This window comes from Tenrec ecaudatus, chromosome X (assembly GCF_050624435.1).
Source record: "Tenrec ecaudatus isolate mTenEca1 chromosome X, mTenEca1.hap1, whole genome shotgun sequence".
Lineage (NCBI taxonomy): Eukaryota > Metazoa > Chordata > Mammalia > Afrosoricida > Tenrecidae > Tenrec > Tenrec ecaudatus.
This window is the reverse complement of record NC_134548.1, coordinates 98,733,777-98,743,989: the sequence shown is the minus strand read 5'-3', so window position 1 is coordinate 98,743,989 and position 10,213 is coordinate 98,733,777. Positions and strand designations below refer to the sequence as shown.

Sequence of the window (10,213 nt, the reverse complement as noted above, 5' to 3'; positions counted from 1 at the left end):
TTTTTAATTTAAATAATATTGGTAAAAGGCTTTTCCAAGGAAATATTTTTTTCCAAATTAGGATATTTTTCATTTAGGTTCATCTTTATTTTTAAATTTTTATTTTAATAACAGAAAAGGGTGATGTAGTTATCTTAGTTTTAATTTAGCAGAATGAACTGTAATGAGTAGGGCTAAAAAAGCAGATTTCAAACATGGAGGTCAAAATAAAGAAAGATAAAATTGTCATAAATATTACAGAAATTGATCAAATTGGTCAAGAAGATCCACAATCAGTTGTATTTAAAATTTTAAAAAGAACAATGTTTCTTTGGAATCCCCAACCTTTCCTTAGTGTTTAGTTTTCTGCTTTGCACCAGTAGTGCTATCAGGTTAATAAATCATTAATATGTAAATGTCTTGGATTTACTAACATATTCAAAGGATAAAAGGAAGAGAATTCCAGAGGACTCAATCTCTAATAATAGATTTTAAGGCATAATGGCATTCATCTAGGGTTGAGGGGCAACTAGACTATATTTGCTTTGCTGGTGTTTCAAGCCTGCTGTAGCAAAGGATGTCCTTTAGAAGTAATCTGTTATTTGACTTCATTTACACACCAACTGAGATGTAGTTAATTAGTTAATACGGCCCTTCTGGTCACAATACTTTTTTGTGTGTTATGAATTCTAGCCTCTATGGCCCTGGTTATAATTCCGTTTTTGTTTTTTTTTCTGGCCAATGATTGTGTTTTATACTCTGAATACCTCCACCTCAAACTTCATTTTCAGTAAGGTAAACTGTAACTTGAGTCGACAGCAATATACAAAGAACGACTTCATCAGACAAGTTTCCATTGAGTCAGGTGTAGCTGTCTCGATTGGTACAGACACACTTACATAACGGGCTGAGCTTGAGCCTTCTTTGCAAGCAGCTTTAGGTCTTCAATGCACTTGGCAATTGTTTCCTTTTCCTGCTGTGCTGAGATGCTCTGCACCACGCTCTTCTCCACCCAGTGGATCATATGCTCTTGCTCCTTTTGGCGTGTCACATTTTGCACAGAGATATGATAGTCCAGGCGATTCTTCACCTCCTTGTATGCTTTGTGCAGCCGTTCCCGGTAAGTAAGCTCCAAGGCCATAGCGATATTATTCCTCTGAACATCAAAAAGGTAATGGCGTTTCTGAACCAGGGCCTGCTGTGCCTTCTCCATATCAATCGCATCCTGGATGTCTTTGATGGAGGCCTGCTTGACCTCTTCTAGCTTGGCAATTTTTTCCTCATTGAGTTTATCAGCAAACTCAGCGACAGAGGGACCATATTTTTTAATGCCATAGATAAGCAACCCAACTGTTGCTATGGACGAGAACGTTTCGCGGGTGACCACATATATTTCTTTGGATAGAAAATACAAAATAAGCCCAGTTCCGAGCATGTAAGGTCCTGTGACCCCAGTTTTAGGATAAAGGAACTGGAAGAATTCCTCAGGGATCAGCCCGAAGCGAACTCTTCCTCCATACTCAGGAAGAGGTGGTACAGGGGCAAGACTTGGCTGCCCTGTGTGAAAGATCCTTGTGGCTTGCAGTGCCCCTGGACCTAGGAGAGCTGCGTTCTTCAGAGAGGGGGCCGCTGTGGCAGTGGCAGAAAGTACCACCCGGGACAACATGGCGAGGGAGGGTCCAGGCTGCGGTCGTAGCGTCCCTGTGACCCCGACCAGTGAGGCTGTCAGGGACAGGAGCAAGATGGACCGGTTATAATTCCATTTTGGAGGGAGTTATCTGTTATAGAATTAAGGAGCTGGTTTGTTCTGAGTTCCACCTAAGAATGAGCCTTCCAAGAATCAAAAACACAGATAAGTCCCAGGACCATCACGGAAGAGGGGTCACTGGTGGAACACATGAGAGATCACTGTATGAAGTAATGGAGACCAACACTAGAGGCACTTGAGATGAAGCAAAAGTGCCAAGCCAACACCAGAGACCTACATATGCAAGAAGCTTATAAGACAGAACAGAAGAGGAGCATAAAGAATACAGAACTGTGGAGCAAACCAACAGGCAGGCTACCTGGCCTACAGGGGCAGAGACCAAGAGGGTGATGGCCAGAGAGAGATTGGGCTGAATTCGCTCTGAAATGATGCTATGAACTGTATCCTTACTATTTACTGATCCTGACTTATGTCTGCCTTTTAACTCCCCTAATAAGCACCTTTCGTCTTGAGTATTGTCTGTGAGCTCTGTGTGAACACTTCAATGGATTACTGAATAGAGTTGTGGGTGGAATGATTCGTATCAAAATAGATAAAGAAGAATAGAGTGTGGATGCCTTTCTTACTTCTACTTTGTGGCAGTAGGCCTTGAGTTGTATGGAGTTGGATGCCCCTTGTATAGCCTTAGGAGGTAGATAGGATCCCATGCTGTTTTACATAGCAACGTTTCTTGGGAAAAAAATTTTTTTTCCATATTGTAGGGCAATTAAGGTCAAGTTCTTACAGGTTTTTTCCATATTATGTAACTGGTGGCATGACTTAAAGTTCAAGAGACAGAATGTAGTAGAACAGAAAATGAAAACTGATGCATGATCAATCAAATTATCTTCCTCAGCGGTTACATCAACATATAATGAAATTGTTGTTCTCTTTGCAGTATTCATAACACAACAAAATTACAACCTGTAAGAAAGACTAGGAGAGGTACCATTATAAACACGGACTTCTGACTAGAGTTCAGTCTTATGAGCAATATCTTTGCCAGATGGCTCCAAGAATTTACCTAGGCCTATCAGCCGTAACAGTGCCAGACTGTCTCAAGCCCAAAATGTCCAGGTTAAAGTGGGTTTACCTCTTGAAAACTGTGCAAGAATGCTTACGTAGCCTGTATCTTGTTGTGAATGGAAGAGTAAAGTCCTTTTTGTACTCTCTTAGCTACTGATATCAGCACGTAAGAGCACACAACATAGGGACACTAATCATAAAGTGAGAGGCATTGAGTTCATCCTAAAGTAGTCATTTTCCTCAAACAATAGTGTTCAATTCATTGGGATCTGTACGATTAACTGAACACTCTCATAAAATGATTAGAACAGTGTCTGTCACATTGTAACCATGCAAAAATTAGTGATTTCAGCTCAAACAACTTATTACTTTTGTATGTAGAAGTTTTGTCAAGTAACTGACAGTTTAACAAAACAGAATTTAAAACTATATATATATATATATATATATATATATATATATATATATATATATATATATATATATATATATATATAATCTCTAGCATCCTTCAGAGATCTGTAATAGCATGGTTTTAGGCCCTATTCACCTTCCTAGAGCCCTGGTGGGTTAATGTTGAGTGTTGCACTGCTGACTGCAAGTTGAGCAGTTGAACAACCATCAACCATCCTGTAGGAGAAAATAGGACTTTCTTGTTCTTTTCTTCTCATGCTCATATAACCAAAAGCGTACCCTACTATTACAATTGCTTTCTTTATTTCTTTCAAATATTATTAACCATTCCTCTGCCATTGCAAAAGAAGGCAATTTTTATTCTAATTTCCATTCTTTAACTTATAAATTAATGCTACCTGACCCCTCCATATTTTGTTTCCATTTTCCTTCCTTTCTCCCTCTTCTAACACTTACTTTTCCACTCTTTTGTCTCTCCCCTACCACTTAATCCAACACGTCATAATGATCAAGAGAGTAAAACACCAAGAAGATACAGCTATAATAAATATATATGCATCCAGTGAAGGACCCTCAAAATAAATCAATAAAATCCTCACAGAATTAAAAATGGATACAGGCATCTGGACAATAATAGCAGGAGACTTCAATATGTCATTCTCCAGGAAACACAAAATATCAAGAAACCCAATAAAGACTCAATGAAGCTCAATGACAAAATCAACCTTCAAAATGGTTCAATGACCTAATGATAAAGATTAAATGATAAAATTCTTAGAAGAATATAAAGAGGTCATATTTGGATACCTGTTTTCCTACAATGATAAACTATTCTATACTGCAATATGCCACCCACGGCTTGAGTAACACAGAGAAAATAGAGTGGGAATTATCAAATTAAAATGTTTGAATCAAAATGTTTCATCAATATCATTACAATATGTGAAACTCCACTGACAGACTGCTTGGTACAGGTAAAGGGCAAATCTGCTTGGTAAAGTCAAAGGGCAGTGAGAATAGAAAGAACCTGGATGAAATGGATTGACACAATGGCTACAACAATGAGCTGAAACATAACAATTGTGAGGGTTGCAAAGAACTGGGCAATGTTTAATTTCGTTCTGTGACTATGAATCAGAAATGACTTGTTGGTACCTAACAACAACAAAAAATTGACAGACCAGTCAGTGCTAACTGTTCTGAAGGTACATTGACTGAAAATCAACTTCTAGTCTCTCTGTATGACTGATGAGTATTTTCCCATAGAAGCATCCATGTTCCTCAAGAAAAGATCTGTAGCATATATAAGTGAACATCATAAAATATAGAATATTGTGCATTATATGACATCTTTGGCAAGTCAAGAATATAATATTCACATGTGCTTGTACTATTATAAACACTGGAAAGATACACAAAAACTAAGGGTATAGTGACACACAGTAATTCGTGTTTTAACATTGCTATAATTTTTAAACCATACAAATTAATTAAGTTTCAAAAAATTTAAGGTATTGTCAACAACGTAAAAAGATAATCCACACAATAGGAGAAACTATTTGGTGATAATTAATCAATCATCGTGTTCTTCCCCAGGGACTGGTCCCTCCTGATAATATGTTCAAAGTATGGGAAACGAAGTCTCACCATTGTCACTTCAAAGGAGTAGTTTGGTTGTATTGGTTTCAAAATAGAGTTTGTCATTTTTCTGGCAGTCTATTGCATACACAACATTAAAATTTAATCTAAGGTATTTGATAAAAAATCCAACATCCTTTAGTGATTAAAAAAACCATTCAATAAAATAGATTTTGAAGGGAAATTTCTCAACACAGTGAAAGTCATATATCCAAAACGAATAGCCTGCATGTCACTGAATGGATAGAAATTGAAATCATCTCCTCTTTGAACAGGGACTAAGCAAAGCTGTCCTTTATCACCACATTTATTAATATAGTCTTGAAAGTTTTAGCTAGAGCCATAATATATAAAACATATATTGAAGGTATACATGTAGGCACAAAAGAAATAAACATCTCTTTATTTTCAGACGACATAATCCTATATATATAGAAAACCCAATAGATTGAATTAAAAATTGCTCCAAATCGTTGAAAATTTGGCAGTGTTGTAGGCTGTAAGAGCAACGTAAAGAAACCAGTTGGCTTCATATATATATAAATAATTATATGGAAAAGGATATCAAAAGAACAACACCATTTCCAATGACTACACAAAATATAATATATTTAGGAATAAATCTTCCCAGAGAAATGAAATACATACAAAGAAAACTACAAAATACATCTATAAGAAACCAAATAACTTACACAAAAGGAATAAGCTACCATGTTTCTCAATAGGCAGACTAAACATTATGAAAATGTTAATAACAACAAAAATACCTTAGAAGTGGAATGTCATTCCAATCCAAATCCCACCACAATTCTTCAAAAAAATGGGTATAAACTTATCACTAACTTTATATTGAAAGGAAAGAAATCTAGGATAAATAAAACACTATTAAAATATAAATGATAAGAACTTTAAAACCTATTATATATCCGTGGTAATCAAAATAGCCTCCTACCAGTGAGTAAAGACCAGTGGATTTGAACTGAGAACCCAGAATCACAAACAAGTACTTATAGACACCTAATCTTTGGTAAAGGACTACAATACATTAAGTGGGACAGAGGTCACTTTTCAACAAATGGTGCTGGTAAAACTGGCTCTTCACCTGCAAAAGAATGAAACAGGACCCATACTTCACACCATGTACAAAACCAAACTCAAGAGGGATCAAAGACCTAAATAAAATTCACATAATTATTAGTGCCATCAACTAAAATATGGGACAAGTTTAAGGACCCTGGTAAAAGGAATATATACATTATTGAACATAATGAAAAATATCCAAACTATAGAAGACAAAACAAAAAACTGGGAGCTATTAAAATATGACATTTATGCACATCAAATGAATTCATCAAAAGAGGCAACAAAGAACCCACAGATTGGGGGAAAAACTCAATAATAATATATCACCTAAAGGGTAAATTCCAAAATCTATAGAAAACTACATCATAACAAGAAATCTAAAAATAAATCCCAAAGTGGGCACAAGATATAGACAATTTACCAAACATGACATCCAGGCAAGAAATGTTCATGATCATTAGCAATAAGAGAAATTTATATTGAAACAACAATGTGATGTCACCTCACACTGACACTTTTAACAAAATTCAATAAAACAAAATAATAAATACTAGAGAACATGTGGAGAGATCAGAATGCTTTACATTGCTGGTGGGACTGTAGAATTGAACAACCAATGTGGAAATCAGTATGGCACTTTCTTAAACACTTGCAAATGCAATGCAAGAACCTCATGATCCAACAATCTATTGGGTCTGTCCCTTAAAGAAATCAAGAATACAACACGAACAAATATATGCTCACCTTTGTTTATTGCTGTGATTTCCATAATAGCAAAAATATGGAAACAACCTAAAACCTCTATTATAGAGGAATGGATAAACAAGCTCTGGCACATTCATACTATGGAATATTATGCAGCAATAAAAACAATGATAACTCTCTTCAACACCGCAAGACATGACAAAGCTAGAGAACACTATACTTAGCAAACTTAGTTAATCTTACAAAGATAAATATTTAATAACACCATTGTTATAAAGCAAAACTAAGAAAAAGAAATGTGATTCATACACCAACACACAAGCATTTCATGACTAAGGGGAGGCCAGGTAAGGGGGCAGGAACAGGGAGAAGAGAGGAATAGGTTATTGATGGGGAAGGAGGAGGGGTGAGGGGTAAAGAAAGAATCGCACATGTGGAGGTTTAACAAGATATTGTTATTGATTTTTTTCTTGAGATGGGCTGTTTAAATCTACATAGTGTGTTTATTTTTAAAAAGGAAAAGAAAAAATAATCCCTCTAGATTCCTTGACTCGCAATCCTAGATAGTGGTCTGAGTGGCTAAAACAAGAAGGAGGAACAGTAAAATTGAAATGAACTTGTAGTCTTCAGTGACAAACAAGTTCATCTCAAATAAAAAGAAAGCTCATATATTCCATATTAATAATAGTAAAATGCATTGTGCAAGGCACACTTCTGTCTTCAATGTTACACCTTTGTTTTTAACATTTAAAGGAGGTTGTTTGCAGCAGATTTGCTCAAGACAAACATTATTTTTGACCTTTGCTTCTGTGGGTATTAATTGTGGCTTGGAGTAAAATGAATCCTTTGAAATCCTTAATCATTAGTCATTATAGAAATGCATATAAAAACCACAATTACATAGCATTTCATTCCCATTAAGACAGCTAGTTATAGTAGTCATAGTAGTAGTAGTAATCGTAGTAAGAGAAGGAGAAAATAAGTGTTGTGTAGATATAAAGAAGCTGGTATTCACATCCATTAGTAGTAAGAATATAAAATGATGCTGTGACTATGGAGAACAATTTGATCAAAAAGAGAATATCTTTATAATCCATAAATTACATTTCTAGGCATATACCCAAAAGAATAAATGTGGGAAAACAGTTATTTTATAACAATGGTGATTGTAGTATTCCTCATGATAGTAAAAAGTTGCCAATAGCCATAAGAGAAGAATACACAAATAAAATTTGATCTTATGCACAATGGAATATTATTGAGCCATAGAGCTATGTGGAGTTTAGATACATACAGTATCATGGATGAAAATATGTTGAGTGAAATAATTTAGATCCCACTTACATATGACATACCTTGCATAGGTAAATTCATATGCATAAAATTTATCATTGGTTTCCAGAGGTCTGTGGGGAAGGGATTGTGAGTCATTAGCTATGGGCTTGTGGTTATGAGTTGGGCTGCATCTGAAAACTCCACAGTGCAGAATTAACAGACACTCGTGGGAGAAAGACTGGGTTTCTTTTCCTGTTAACAGTTATAATCTCAGAAACTCATCGCTATGACCTGGCATTGATTCGATGGCTATGAGTTTGGTTTGATTCTTGGACCTAAGGGATGCTGTATTTTTTTAGAAAGATGAAAATATTTGTAAATGAATAATGGTTATGATTAAATAATACAGCGAATGTAATTGTCCCTAAATTTTACACTTGATAAGGTTAAAATGGCAAGTGTTTTATTGTATGTTCATTAACCACAATAGAATGTAAAAACAAACCAAATGTCCATTAACTCAGACATGAATACACAGAAGGTGTTACAGCCATACAGGGAAGTATTATTCTGCTACGAAAAAGAACAGAGTAACACTGAATGCATGGATACCCCTTGAAAGAAGTTGGATACATATTGTATGATTTCATTTATGAAAAAGATCCAGAATAGAGAAATCCATAGACACAAGCGTAGCTTAAGATTGTGCAGGTCTGGAGGAGTGTTGGTTCTAATCAATGTTGACTGCTAATGAGCATGGAGCTTATATTTAGGGTAAAGAAAATTGTCTAAAATTGATTGTAGTGATAGTTGTATGACTGTGAGATATTACAGACACTGGATTTGACACATTAAGTGGGTGATATTTGTAACATTGAAACAAAAATCATTCTACTAGGCTTGTATAATTTTAATTGGCTCCATTGCTAATAAACATACCTAGATAAAATACATTCATATTTTTATCACTATAAATTCTGTGAAATCGATAGGAATTTGCATAATTCCTCCTTTCTTGCTAGAAGTTGAGAGATCAAAGTATTTTTATCAAAGTGAACAAGAAAATACTCCAGACATTATTTATTTTTCCATTCATGAGTTCTATTCATGACAGTACTGGTGAGATTTTATTAGGTGATGGAAAACATGGATGCTTCTTATGGAAAGACCAAAAGAAATGAAATTACAAACACTGATTTTCTTTTGGAGTAGAAAAATATGTTATACAACTTAAAATGATTCCTCTTGCATTCGCTAACAATTATCTTGCTCAGAATACCAGTATGTTTTAAAATTTTTAGGTGGAATGTTGAGAAAACTGCTCATTTTTCTTGGGTTAAAATATCATATAATGAAGACTTTTTAGAAGAATATAAAATAACTAATAGAAAAACATTTTTTCTATCTTCTTTTTTGTTATACAGTAATTGTGATAAGTTATAGCCAGACATGATGTAGACACGAAGAGGCAACACACAGAGAAAACAGATATAAGTAACTGTAAGTCCAGCAATAATTTGCTTAATTGGAAATAGTTTGACTATTAAGATCTCAGCTGCTATTCAAAGGTCAGCAGTTCATACTCACAGCAGGTTTGCAGGAAAAACAGTGTGGCTTTTGTAACAATTAAAGCCTTAGAGATACTTTGGAGTAGTTTTTATCTGTCCCATAAGAGTCACTATAAGTAAGAATCAGCTTCACGGCAACAGATGTTTAGGGTTAAGTATGTTCACTTTCCTGTTTATTCTTATGAAAAATAGTGACCCTTGAGGTTTGTTTGTCTCTCTCTCTCATTTCAGAATTGTGTGCGTGAATCCATTAGCAGCTGGAGAGGCACCAAGCATCTAAATCCACTCTTTCCTATGTGTCCTTCAATTGCTATATCTTTGTACAATGTGTTAACTGTTGCAATAGGTTAGAAATAAAATCATTTAAGCTGAATTTGAGTAACCATTCTTTCCAGGTTTCGAACATGAATATGATCCCAATCCTCTTTTGCCTGGATTTAGGGGGAAAAAATTAGGAAAAAAATACTCACTCAGACAAGTCATACTGAGTGCTGTAGATACCAATCTATATGCTGTCTTCCACTTAATATGACATCAAAACAACTTGTCAATGCCTACCAACTGTTTTTGCTAAGTCCTGTTGTGTAAATTCGGACTCATATCAACTCTACAACAGAAAAAAGTAGTGCTCAGTCCTGCAGCATCTTCACAATTGCTGTTATGTTTGAATCAAAACTCCTCTGGTCTTTGAACATTAGTATTCAATGTGTCTCATCTATTCCTGAGATAATCTATAAATTCAGGGAGACTATAACCAATGTCATATTTTTGGCTCCTG

General features: G+C 35.2%; 1 pseudogene; it reads right to left on the bottom strand.

Annotated features, from left to right (window-relative positions):
- Positions 1-698: 698 nt before the first annotated feature.
- Positions 699-1,721, bottom strand: LOC142433103 (ATP synthase peripheral stalk subunit b, mitochondrial pseudogene; annotated as a pseudogene).
- Positions 1,722-10,213: the final 8,492 nt, after the last annotated feature.